We start from the raw sequence: 13,571 nt of genomic DNA, 5'->3' as shown, positions 1-13,571 counted from the left end.
TTTTTTTCTTCCCTCTTTTAAGTCTGTTAATAAACTTCTTTATATTCTTTCAAGTTTGGTGCCTGCTTTGCATTTCTCCTAATTCTTATCTCACAGCAGATAAACAGTAATGAGTATTTTGGACCAAACCACTACACTAAATTGGTGTTTCTGCCTGGTTACAAACCGAACCCGCGACACTGCAGTAAGTTATGAATGTCTCTAGCTGGGTTTGCATCAGTGTGCAAATTAAACCTGACTATGTCCTAAAGTTGATGTCAATCTGCTTATGTACTGCAACACCTTTTCCTGAGAATAGTGACAGAAACCCTTTTGGTGGATGAGGATTCCAGATTAGGGTCAACATGCAGCAATTGTGGAATGAAAGTACACATATAGCAAAGTTCCACTGAGAAAAAGCAAGACAAAACCTAAACATGCTCTTTATCCTGAATAGGAAAGGGGAACCTGTAGTTTGCTTTGTATTCAAAGTGTGGGACCAAACCATAGACCACAGAGTCATCTAGCAAAAAGATATAAAAATGTGACACCTGCTGCAGTGTTTTATGCCATTAGAAATGGTAATTAGTAATAAAGTCTTTGTCTATTCTTTGTAACAACATCTGGCTGAACATCCATTGTACTATATAATGTAAATTATGTTTAGAGGCATACAGCACCTGTAATGCTTACATGGGGAAAGTGATTTCTCAAGACTTTTTGACATGTTTAGATATGAGTTCTGAAGCCTTTTAGATGAGTTTGTAATTTATCTCTGGTTGGAAACCAAGCTGATCTGATTGCAAATGTGCACACAAGTTACAATACACTTGGACAAATTAAAACTACAGGTGCACACCTTTTGATTTCTCATACATTTACAAGATGAACTTATAGTTCTTAAAAACTAATAATTGTAGAATATGTTACTATGAATATATCTAGATGTATATGTGATATGAATATATCTAGATGTATATGCATCTCTATATATGGTTGTATAAATATATTCTGTGTACATATGTATCTACATATGAATATATATGCATATATGCATACCCATTTCTAGCTACATGCATATATATCTACATACGTAGACATATATGTGGAATATATGTTGACTATAACAAGGTTTTGGTTTCAATGGAAGTGATGCCAAGGTTAAATCCCTCTGTTAAGTTTTAAAGTAATGCACAGCAGAATTTAATTATTCCAAGAGAAACAAAAGAAAAACCTGCTTAGAGTGATTATTTGTTGTCACTGCTTTAGTAGAAGCCAGAGACTCATGCTAGTATTCCGCTAGGGCTCATCCAGATGCAATTATTTTGCTACTGTTTTTGTTAGGTGAGTAATACTCTCCTTAAGAACTGAACTGGAAGGAGATTTTTAGGTGGAGTGCAAAAGTACAGAGAAAAATAAGAAGTCCAAACCAGACATTTTTGTACATCTTTGTAGATGCCATAAGTAATATTTTGGATCTGAATTTTAACTTGCAACCTGGCAATAACTGGAGTGTGTATTTGCATCCAGAAATTACATCCAAATCTTGTGCACAGAACTGTTTTCTCTCATTTGTGTCAAATGCAGTTGCAGTGTATCACTGCTACATTTTTTGCTGTACAGTTATTTGAAAGAAAGAGAAAGACCTGTGGAGGAGTTAAGAAGGTGTAGTATTGTGTATAAGCAAAGCTGTTTCACCACCTGACAACACTTCTCCTTTAAGTCTTGACTGCTTCATACCATTACCTCCAATAATATTCATAAAGTAATGATCATATATTCCAGCTATCATGAATTGTGTCAAACAAGACTTCTCAGAGATTCTAGTAGTAGCATTAGATTTACCATATTAAAATATTTCCCCTTAATTCCTCTTGACTAAGTGATGCATACAGAAATTAGACTCCTTTGAGAAGTTTCCCTGATACTTTTGGAAAATAAATGAAAAAAAAAAAATAGCTGGACACCCATAACAATTTCCTATCACATTTGGCTTATCTGGTTTATTTTCTTTTGTAAATTCTGATAATTGGAGTTGGCCAGCATTTTCAGGGAAAGAAAAATATTTCTGTAGTAACTTATACTGGAGAATACTTTGCACAAAGAATAAATCTAAAAAAGAAAAGGTCATGCTCATCCTTTTCTCCAGTCAGAAAATATTCCAAAATGAGTCAGAATTCCAGTATCATAACAATAATAATATTCCCTCTCGCTTTCAGAAACAATTTTCCTTTGGGAACTCCTTGCCACACAAGCATAGCTATCAAGTTCACATGTGAAGGGATGTCGTATTCAGAAAAGAGAAGCTCTTTCAGATTAGAGAAGTTTTCAGTTAAATTAATTCCACATCACAGCAAGAGAGAGTGATACTGTTGACCTTTGTTGCATAAGAGTTGTAAAACTGTAAGCGTTAGTGCTTTACAGAAAACAACACAAAAGCTGTAGAACACTCATTAATGGACTTCTGCAGAGATTAAAGGGAGCATGACTGAGCACTCTGACAAAAGTAAGGTGAAGGGAAGGGAACTATTGATCATCACATTGTTTAAGACCTGTTGCATTAAATGGGTGAAAGTAGTATACTGTAGCTTGATCTTTTTGGCAGATGCGTGAGAAAAAATATTCAACATATAACTGATATGAATGAAACATTTGGGAGTCCTTGGAGAAAATATAAATAGGAAAGGATAATAATGCTTATTCTGTTCTATGAATAGATAAAAATGCATATTCTGCTCTTCTGTTGGAAGTCTGTATCCTTTTGGCACCGTGTGTTGCTTGGTTCTATGAGACAGGAATTGAATTTCCATAAAATACAAGCTTTCTAACTGGTGCCATTTAAGAGACCTTGGTCACTTAAGCAGATATGTAGAGAGACCTTTGAAATGGGGGACTCATATGAGACTTCAGAAATAATATGTGACTTTTCAGAAATGTACATTATTAGACTCTCTAGAGTTTGTAGGAAAAGTTCTGTTTTTCTGAAATGGAAGTGCTCTTGCTTGAGACAGAAAATTTCTGAAGTGATTTAGTTTGAGGGCCAAGCTATCTTTTGAAGAGAACCAGAAGCATCTTCAGCTCAATAATCTTAAAGCCCAGCATGAATAAATGTTTTTTCTGTACAGGACTCCTCTTTTCCCAGTAGGGCCATCTAAAGGCTTCCCCTGCAGCTCTGAGATGCCTAAGGAAATCTTTAAGATTTTGCCTTACACTTCTGACATTCCAAAACATAGAGGAATATTTTATTTTTGTTTGGTTGGTTTGGTTTTTTATTATTAGTTTTGTCTCCTCAAAATTCCAGTGGGCAAAAAAGTTCTTCCTGGGTAAGTCAAAATCTATTCATGGTTCTTTCTCCCTTTCATTAGTGAAGCTCTGGACAAGTATTCTCTAACTGCTGAAGACTGAGCAACACTAGCAGATCTACTTTTCTGAGAATTTTCCAGTTTTTCTCTAGAAATGCTTTGTAAACCAGAGATTAATTCCTCCATATTTTGAAAATTTATGTGTGAAAGTCTGGAAACCCAGAACCTCAAGTTAAGGTAGAAACCTTAATCCCCAAACAGGAACATTCTAATTTATAGTTATCAAAAAGGGTTATTTGCCCAAATTGAATAATAAAAAATATGTCTCTAGTTTATTTTCCTTGATCACTGAATGTACAATTTTCTTGATTTAAAATTTCACTTTTCAGTTTTTCTTTCCATTTAACTCTATTGCCCTTTGATAGCTGACCAATCTTGCTCTACTAATTCATATGCTACTGAAATCAATGGGGCATTTCTCTACATAGGGAATTTAGCCCTATTGAAAAATACTGAATTATACCTTTTTCAGTAAATAGTAGTCCATACATTTAGCATTAGTATTACACCCTTAAAAGGCACACTATGTTAGATTTGTGGCTTCACTCAAACAATATTATTTTTTACAGCTCTCTGTATGTATCTATTCTGAACTATTGGAAACCTTACAGTTGATCCCTGTTTTCATATGTATGTGGATTTCTTCTCTTTCATTTTCATAGAGTATGTCCAAGAATATAATACAATCAACGTTGTTGTCAAGAACTGAAAGCTAATAAGCAGGACCAAAACAGCAAATAAATTTTACAGCTTAATAGCTTTCAGACTACAGGTCTATCCTTTTGCCTTCAGTCCAATTCAAGTCAGTAAAGTGCTATGTTTTATAAATATCCATGATGATTACTTTAAAAAATCATCAACTTACATTTTTAGAAAGTAGAAAATGGCAAACAATAAGTTAGAGGCCTTCTCTGGAAATTAGGTAACATTTTTAGTGATTTTTGGACTCCTACTATCACTGCTCTAAAATCAGCTAGACTCATTTGGAGAGACCAGCTTTCATTTTGCATGTTAAAAAAGTATGTCAACATAATAAAGTCTAAGGACTGGAGCTGATGTCAGTGACCTAAAGACAGGGACCATAAACCAGTTTCTTGAGGTTTGTTGGTAGTGAAAGGATTCAGTGGATAGCAGGACACTGCAGTCTTGGCTTTTCCTCAACTTACCATAGACTTTTGGACTTTAGCAGTCCTGACAGACAATGGATCAGTCTCAGGCAAACAGCTGGCAAAATGCTTCTGTTCTCCTTACTATTGTCTTTAAAATAATTCTGGATAGAGATTTCTTATATTCTTGTTATGTGTCTGCATCAGGTTGTAGCTGGGTTGGAGATATCCCACCTATTCTGTCAGAGACCAAAAGGGGGAAGTTGTTTTATTCTGTTGTTTCAATCCTGCCTAGCTTTTCCATCCCTAAGTAATGGCAAAATGTTGAAGTTCAACAAAAATCCAAAACTTGTGAATTTTTCTGTGATTTTCTCAAGACAAAATAGTTTTTTCTTTCCCACTGGTTGAACCACCACACCTATTAACAGTGTCAAGCAGCCCAGACTACTACAAATTGCACTGTGCCTGGTGAGTCATGCAAAATAATGCTTAGAAACCGATATCTTTGTTTTATTCTCTTATAAAATGCAGAATTATAAAAACAAACAAGTTGGCACATGGAACTGCCAGCCTCAGCTCACATTTCCAGCAGACTATATAATTAAAATAACTAGTAAAAAAATGTGTCTGCAAAGCAATATTTGCTTAGTTGAAGCAGTTAATACAAAAAGGCCCCATACTGATGAAAATATTATTATAGCATTTAATGCTATAGGTTTTATTAAACCAATGTTTTCCTTCTTCTTCCAAAAATTGCAGTGTACTAAATAGCTTCTTTCTTTGTAAAAGAGATTCTACTGTATGTAATAACAATTTCTTTTCAGGCAGTTCTGTCCTCAGGGACAGCACTGTTTCTTCCCTTTTCAGAAGGTGTCACACAGCTTTCTATTACTATAGTAATATAAACAATTCATAAGAATTTTTCAGTGTTGGTAGAAAAAAATGCACATGCGTCTTCAGAGACTTTTTGCACAAATGCAGTTTGCCTTATCCTTGCCTTACAGCATGGGAACTCGTAAAATATTTGAAGATTAAAGGATAAAAACCTTTTTTCTGAAATTTTTCATGCTGTTATTATTTGGTGTTACCATGAGGTCAATGGAAGTTGTACAATGTGCTTTGTTTTAAAACTTGTTGGTTACAGAGGGATGTGAGGTCCAAGATTTCATTGTTTTTGCTGTCTAAAAAAGTGGCTTGAGGTGATTGTAAGTTTGATGAGATGAAAGACTTGCTCTGTTTCTCTGACTAAAAGTCATTGGTCAAAAGGAATTGTCAGGTTCATTATCTCTTTGCAAGGCTTAGCAACTGGGTATGCCTGGTTGTGCAGTAACAGGGCATAGCAAGTCATCCATTTCATTTTAAGCATGGGCAGGATGAAACACTCACTACAATTCATCATCTCCCTCTGCGTTTCTTGCCACCCATGAGGTGGTGGCTGATGTACCCTGTTTATATTTGCCTGACCTGAAGCTGTCTTTACCTGTACCAGTGTAAGACACAGGTGCTGCCACAGAAATTAAGCTATAATAAAACAGCATGGGGAAAGTGATCTGTGATGGCTCTGAAGCTGAGGAAGAAGAATCAGAACAGAGGGTAGGAAGTCTCTGTGTCCTGCTTTGCCCACTCCTCACCTAGGTGTTTAGGTCTCCATCAGCTTTACCTGACTTTTATTCTTAATTTATGAGAAATCTGAAGAATTAAATTTTAATCAAGGGGTTTTTTAAATATTGAGCAATGTAAATATCATGTAACTTTGCATTTCATTGCCAGACATTATGTTAGAAAAAAAGTCAGCACTGCTTATATCAAAAATTCATTTTGCCAATATGAGCTCACCTTTTGCTAAGACTCACATTTAGTCCTTACTGAAAGCAGCATATCTGTGTGCACACAGCAGAAAGAGAAATTACTCTGCTTTTCTTCCTTTTCCCCAGTATATTCTTGTGCGCAATACCGTGTGTAACAGGCTTGTCTTAATCAGTTACCCTGCCAGTTAGCACTGTGACCTTTACAAGATTCCCTTGGCTTCCTGTGAGAGGCAGATGTCAGTATCATGGGTTAACTAAGCTACACGATTTTCCTTTGGAAGTTAGCCAAACCATATAAAGTGCTCTTCAGAGAGAATGTATCTGTTACTTGAGATCTCATCATTTTACTTGTCAAAGCCCACAGCATATGTCAATAACATTTAGGTTACCTTAGGTGCTGAAGATCTTTCTGAATTGGGATTTTTTAGAAAGTAAAAAATAAAATCTACCACTAAGCTGTGCCATTTTTTTGAAAAAGTAAAAAACTACTTTGATCACAGGAAAAAAAGTATTATGGGAATTATAACCATGCTCATTTATAATAAAACACTACCACCCTCTTTTTGCAAAACATTTAATTTTGCAAGTATTGTAAGTATTTATATTTACATTAATACTTATACTTAATATGAAATCGTGAATCAGAAGCCTAAATAAAATTATTTAAAATATGATTAAAGAATAATAAAATTATGATTTTTAATTACTGTTTTGCTATATTCCTGTAATGCATATTTTAGCATTTTCAGTCATATAACCAGAACTATCAGTGACTACATTAATTCAGGAATGTAATTTTCTGCAGTGTAAGTGTGACATGGTAGAAAGTTACCCTAAAAGATCTATTTCACTGTCACATGAAAGGTGTGGAATTTCCATTTATAATACACAGAGATCTGATTCATTGAGTTTTCAGGAATTGCTTGTTTTCCTTCAGGAGAAACCCGGTAGCTTTTAATTAAAACCATTAAAACCAATAGATTTTAATGACTAGTTAATAAAGTGTGTAATAAAGTTACTTCCTAAATGTGTCTAAATCAGAAAACTTACATGTGGAACCACCATCTTCCTAGTAAAGCTAAAATCTAAGAGCTTTATTGAGTTTGTCAAAATAAAATTGAACACTGAACATCTTACAAATCACATGAGCTATTTTCGGTGGCCAGGGCAATGTTTTTCTCGATGTGCAGCTTATGCTGCAGGGTTCACGGGCCTGTGGGAAGTCAGGATCTTTTGCATCTCTGTGCAAAAGCTCTGTAATGCGAGCTCTTAGGTTCCCCCAAAATTAGGTCTTCACATGTGTGTTTGTGCAGCTGCATAGTCCAAAGGCTTAGTTTGGGTTTACGAGTAACCAAATGACTTGCCAGCAATCACTACTCACGCTCCAAGCAAATAGATAGCTGGTATCATATTGCAGGATCAAAGCAATTAGTTTTTCATTTTTGCGATGTAAAGCTAATGCATCACTGTTGCAACAATTTTGAACTGGACAATGTCTCACTGGAAACGACTTAAGTACAAGGGTCTTTCCAATTTACACCCAAGCACTTCAACTCCTTGAGATTTCTGGGGTATGGAGCTGCTGTGAGTACTCCAGTGTATGAGTTTGGCCAGAACTTCACCAGAACTCAGTATATTTCTATGGGGATTGCTGTGCACAATGGTTAGAAAGATGGGTGGTGTTAGTGGCTGCGGTATCAGTTTTCCTGACCTGAATGATTAGTTTTTCTTGGCATATTTTTCACTACTGGTCCCTCTAAAATAAGGTACTGAAGGCCCCATGTCAGCTGGAGCACCCTGCTAGAAGTGCATGTTTTAAAGGATATTCTGTTTGTGAAGTATAAGATGTGGGCTGAAAAGAGGTCACCCTCTTTCAAAGTGCCACTTCTAATACTCAGAACTCTTTTGAGATAAAATAATGAGAGTTCTCAGTGTCATATCTCAGTCTGATATCCCTTTCACCAGAGAGCCATGGGGAGCCCAGTGTAGAAACTGACTGTTTGGAAATGTTCCTAGATGAAGACCAGCCCTGTATTTTCCTTCCTATGCTCCTCTTTAGAATTTTCCCACTTGATGTTTAAAGACGCTAATAGTAAGATTTTTATTTATTATTTTATTGTTAGTGTGGACTACTCTGACTTCAAAAATGCTCTGTCATGTTATCTAGTAGCTAAATAAAACCATGACTGTCCTATCAATGTAGAGAGGATGGAGTACTTAAGAATTTACATGTTCTGATTTTCAAAGGCAAAGCATCAAATAAAAGTTGTCATTTCATCCTCTTGTGCATGAGCTTGTTTTTGTTTTTTTTTTTTATAAAGACATTTTCTGAAACTTAATTTGGATTTACATAATGATAAGTTATGGTAGCCTGTTAACCCACTGCTTTCGTGATGCCACGCTCCCCTTCCTGCTCCCCCCTGCCCTTAGCCTTGACCACTCCCTCAGGCTCTCCCTATTGGTTCCTGTACCCCAACCCCACCCAGGGACTGTCCCTGGGCCCCTGACAAAACCCCCCACACCCAGACCAGGAGGTCTCTCTGCCTCTGGGAATAGTGCCGACAAGATGTGATTAAAGCCATCTCAACCCTCATGAGAGACCCTTCTCACCTCCTCTGTCATCACTGGTTGTAACGCTGATAGCTGACCAAAGTAAGATCAGGGGGCCATCTGAAATGGACTGTGAGATGTGACTGGGTCGCACTGCCCTAGGTAACCCCCTGCTGAGCTCTCAGGGAGCTACAGACTGCTAAGCAAAATCAAGTGGTTACAACAATTAGTGTTCTTCACTATGGCTGATTAAATATAGCAAACTCCCTGTTTTAGGCAAGAAGATCGGTGTATTATTTGTAGACAGCAAAGACAATCCATCACCATACAATCCATCACCATAATGATTCAATAGATTTCAGTGTTTCAAATTCAACTACTTTACCCTTAGCTGTTTTGCATAACACTCTTTTACTTTCTTTTAACCTTTCTAGGTCACCATTTGTCTTCCAAGTGTCCTATCAGGTACATTGAAGACATTTCTTTGTGTTCAGCATTATAGAAAAGTCATCATATAGAGTAATAATTGGTAACTCTAATGGTGTAATACAAAGCGACTTAAGATCTGAATCTAACAGCTGAAGTTTGGAAACAAACATAGAGGCATGCCATAAAGGAAAGAAAATGCAGTGACTGAAGGAATCTGTGTCAACATAATGTCTTTTGGTAGTTGGACAATGACCCAAACAGTGTTTTAAGCTTATTATACTTTTTACTGGAGAAATTTTCTTTGTTATGTGAAGGGCAGAGAAAGAAAGGGAAAAATCTTTCCCAGTCGTGAAAAAATATGGAACACGTGAAATCTCAATGTGAATCTTTCCAATGACTCATCTGCATACAGTTGAATACAATTCTCTTTCGGGAAAGGACTCCGAGTGTTCTCTAGAAGCTTTTCAGAATTCTTGGTAATGAAGCTCCAATTCACTTATGCTAAAATACTCTGTGTTAAGATATCATGGAGACACTAATTGGAACGAAAATAAAGCTGCAAGGAGACCACTAAAATTGGCATATAATGGATATGTTTATTTTCACATATTTCATGGTATTTCAGGCGAGCTTCCAGTACATTCCACATATCCAGCAAAATAAATCACAAATTCTATCTTTGGTTAAAGTGAGCAAGATCAGTTCTGAAGAGAACTGGGTACTCTGTACTGCCTTTGAACCCCTGGCAGTGAGGTCATATTTTGAGACATACTATCTTGGGAAACTCACAAATTCCTCTTGTTGATTTACTTCCACATAGAGGCACTACATTAGGAGGGAATATGAGAACTGGCAAGGGATAACTCTTGCCACTAAAGTAAACATAATCTACTTTCACGTGTAGGTCATACACAACTGATCTTGTCTCATATAATTGAACAGAACCATGCTGTTCAAAAATTGTATAGAGATCTGCTTCATTCATTGCTTGGTTTGTACCTGATTATATCTCACAGTATGACACTCATCAAAGAAAAAAACAGTTCCAGCTATACTTACAAAATCCAAGTTCCCTACCAAAATAAGATAAATATTAATCCAAATTACATTTTATTTCATATGAAAACACATGCACACCCTTTCAGTAGTCTTTCAATGGACAATAATTCTATATGTGTAGGACAAGGTGAACGAAACACACTTCTAGACAAATCATGAAACAATTGCAGACAAAAATCAAACATTTATTGTTCTTTGACATCCAGAGAAGGGGGAAATTTAGTGGGATTATATTGAAGGAAAATGTCAAAATTAGCCAAATAAATTTTTGAAATAAATAATGTTGATACCTCTGCTGTAAAGACGTGGCAGATCTTTTAAAAGAGGTATGTCTAATAATGTTTTTAGCTTTATTAATTTATATTTGTGTCTCTTTGTGTTTAGGCTTTTCTGAAGGTTTTGTAATGCTTCATGAAACACTGATAAGAATGAAATAATGACAGATCTTGTCTTCTGAATAGATCAGTTCCTCAGTGTTTTAGATATAGCTAGAAAATCAAATATTATGTTGTTTCTGCCTGTAAATGTCCCCACATGGTAAAAAGTAGGAAAAAAAATAAACAGAAAAACAGGTATTGAAATATTCAGTTCAGAGTCCAGAGTTCTGAGCAATGGGGAATATGAAGATGTGTGTTTTGTAGTGAAAGGTATGGTACATCTTTATAGTGCAATATCTGTCCATTACTGTAGATTAAATTAATACTTTCAATATGGTTGCATTTCAACTATTCCAGTAACATTAAATCAAGATTTTTGCTACAAAAAAATCATTGCAAAATTAAATCCTAAATCATAAGGGAAAAAAACTTGGTTTTTTTCATGCAAAACTCTTTGCTCACATTAAACAGTGATGAAAATTATACATCTATGATAGTTTTTTAACTTTTCCCCTTGCCTTCAGTATTCAGTAGGCACTGAATCTGGCCTATCACAACCTAAGTGCAAATTACACTTGAGAACACTTCACATCCAAACTTGCAGCTGAGGATGATTTTTTGTTGCTTAGTAGTAATTCTTTGAATAATAAGGTTTATAATTAAAGTGCTGACACTGCTAAAACTGTAGAGGCATAAACAGTGCAGCTATAAATAGTGCAGTAACTGCAGCGACAGACTTTGTCAAGTGGTTTGTACAGGACAGCTCGGCTGTGGCAGCTGGTGGGATGGGAGAAATTATGTTGAGGTCTGCTGATCAATTCCTTTTTGATGTTATTGTTAAATCTTTTACTTCTTCAGCAAGAACTGAATTCATTTTGTGTCCCATAATTGGGGTTTTGCTTGAAATGGACAATCTCAATTTGACTAAAACACGCATCCAAATTTCAGTAAAAGAACAAATTATATCTGACAGACCTTGGCCTTGACATTTAAAATTACACTATAGCTGATTAAACTCTATGTTATTTAGAGACACACAGGACTTCTAAAGGGGAGTGAGTTCACTGGAGTATTCAGAAAATTCAACATAAGTGGTAAGAAATAATGGGGACATTAGCCAGAATTAATGGTACTGGAGGTTAATCTGGGACAAGTAGAGAAATGTGTAAGTTTTAAGTATTTAAAGATCTCATGAAGACACCAAAAACTAAAACCAGCATTTAGCACATGCTCTCATGTCATGTCATCTCATTTGACATCACTAAGACATATTATCATTTTTTTTTTAACAACTACTTTTTCTCCCTTAGTTGTCATATCATTCCTGTGATCCTCTATCAAGGGTCATTTTGTGAGAGAAATCCAACCTTTTTCTCTGTTTCCACAAAAAATTTATTAAGGGTCCGGTGACATAATTGCTGTCTATGACAGTGTATTTCCTCTTTTTTAGACAATGCAGCACTAAATGAAATTTAGGACCAAATTTACTCTGCATTTCTTTCTGTGTTTCCTTTAATCCTACCTACCATCTTCGTTTTTCTTACAGAGAGTAGGTAGGGCGTGGTTGGCTGTGTCTACACTAGCAAATAAGGTAAGATTGATATGCAGGTTTGAGCAGTAGTGTAGGATCTGGACAGTTGTCAGTGCCTGGATATAGTTTGAGAAATAGTGCAGGCCAGGGTCTGATCCCCACATACAATATGTAAAAACATCATGTCAGAAGGGAATTAAGCCATGCAGTTCTGCCATGTCGCTGGCCTTAAGCAGCAGGAGCAGGTCTTCTGTAAGGGAGAGGCAGTTGGCTCTAGGACAAAAGACAGGGTTCAAATGTAGTTACAGAAGTCAGGTAGACATCTGTTTCTAGGACACTACATTACACTAATTTCAACATTGGTTAATCTAGTGCACATCCATAGATAATTCTATCTGCATAGGAAGATGCAAGAAACTTAAGAGTCCGTTCTACGTCCTCATAAATACGATTCAGACAGATTCCCTTACAAACAATAGTCTGGATATCTGGATTACTTGATGGACACTATTCAAATTGGAATAAAATTAAATTCACTACATTGGACCAAAGTGAATTCAATTGTGTTTATCTCCATACTGGCCTGAGACTCATTGGCACCGAAGGGACTGTTCTGGCCACTGATTGCAAGTACATGACATGAATTACCTCAGTGCAGTGATTAATCTCTCATTAGATACAGAAACTGATACTTTAGTGCCAAGTACTCACATAATTATGTATTGAAAAGAGAGAGACACTGGAGTGAAATAACAGGATTTTTCGAGACAATGAATTTGATTCCTGTAAAACAAAACAAAAAACAAAAACAAAAAAAAACCAACAACCCAAATAGCAAATCAAATAAATTATAGCACTTGGACTTTAACCCAAAGGAATTTTAAATGTAGCATGGACTGTTCTTGTGGTTTCAAGTAATGGTTGCTAGTGGTGACCCAGAAATGAAACCAATCAGGGCACTGTAATTTAAAAGTAAAACAGCTGGCATAGTATTTCCTCTCAAGCCTTTTGTCTTAGTAGAAAATGAAAAGGTCGGGAGACTTTTCATTTACTTCTGAGACAACATGGACTGCTTGAACTGAGGGACATATTAATGTTTTCAGCACAGCTTTCTATTACGTGTCAGGAGCTCCATTCCAGGATATCACATCGGAGATGATGAAAAAAGACAGAAGATAGAATGAAATGTTTGAACCTAATGGAAAATAATCAACCATCTTTATATCTCTGCTTTACATTTTATTAGTAGTCCTGATTGCATTCTATAGATGGTGGTATTTCACCTAAAAATAACAGCTATTCCAAAGTACATGGTTGTCCACACAGTTCAAAATGCTAAGGAGTTGTGTGTGACAGTACAAGCTAACCAT

This window comes from Corvus brachyrhynchos, unplaced genomic scaffold (assembly GCF_000691975.1).
Source record: "Corvus brachyrhynchos isolate BGI_N302 unplaced genomic scaffold, ASM69197v1 scaffold142, whole genome shotgun sequence".
NCBI classification, from domain to species: Eukaryota; Metazoa; Chordata; class Aves; order Passeriformes; family Corvidae; genus Corvus; species Corvus brachyrhynchos.
This window is presented reverse-complemented; position numbering follows the sequence as displayed.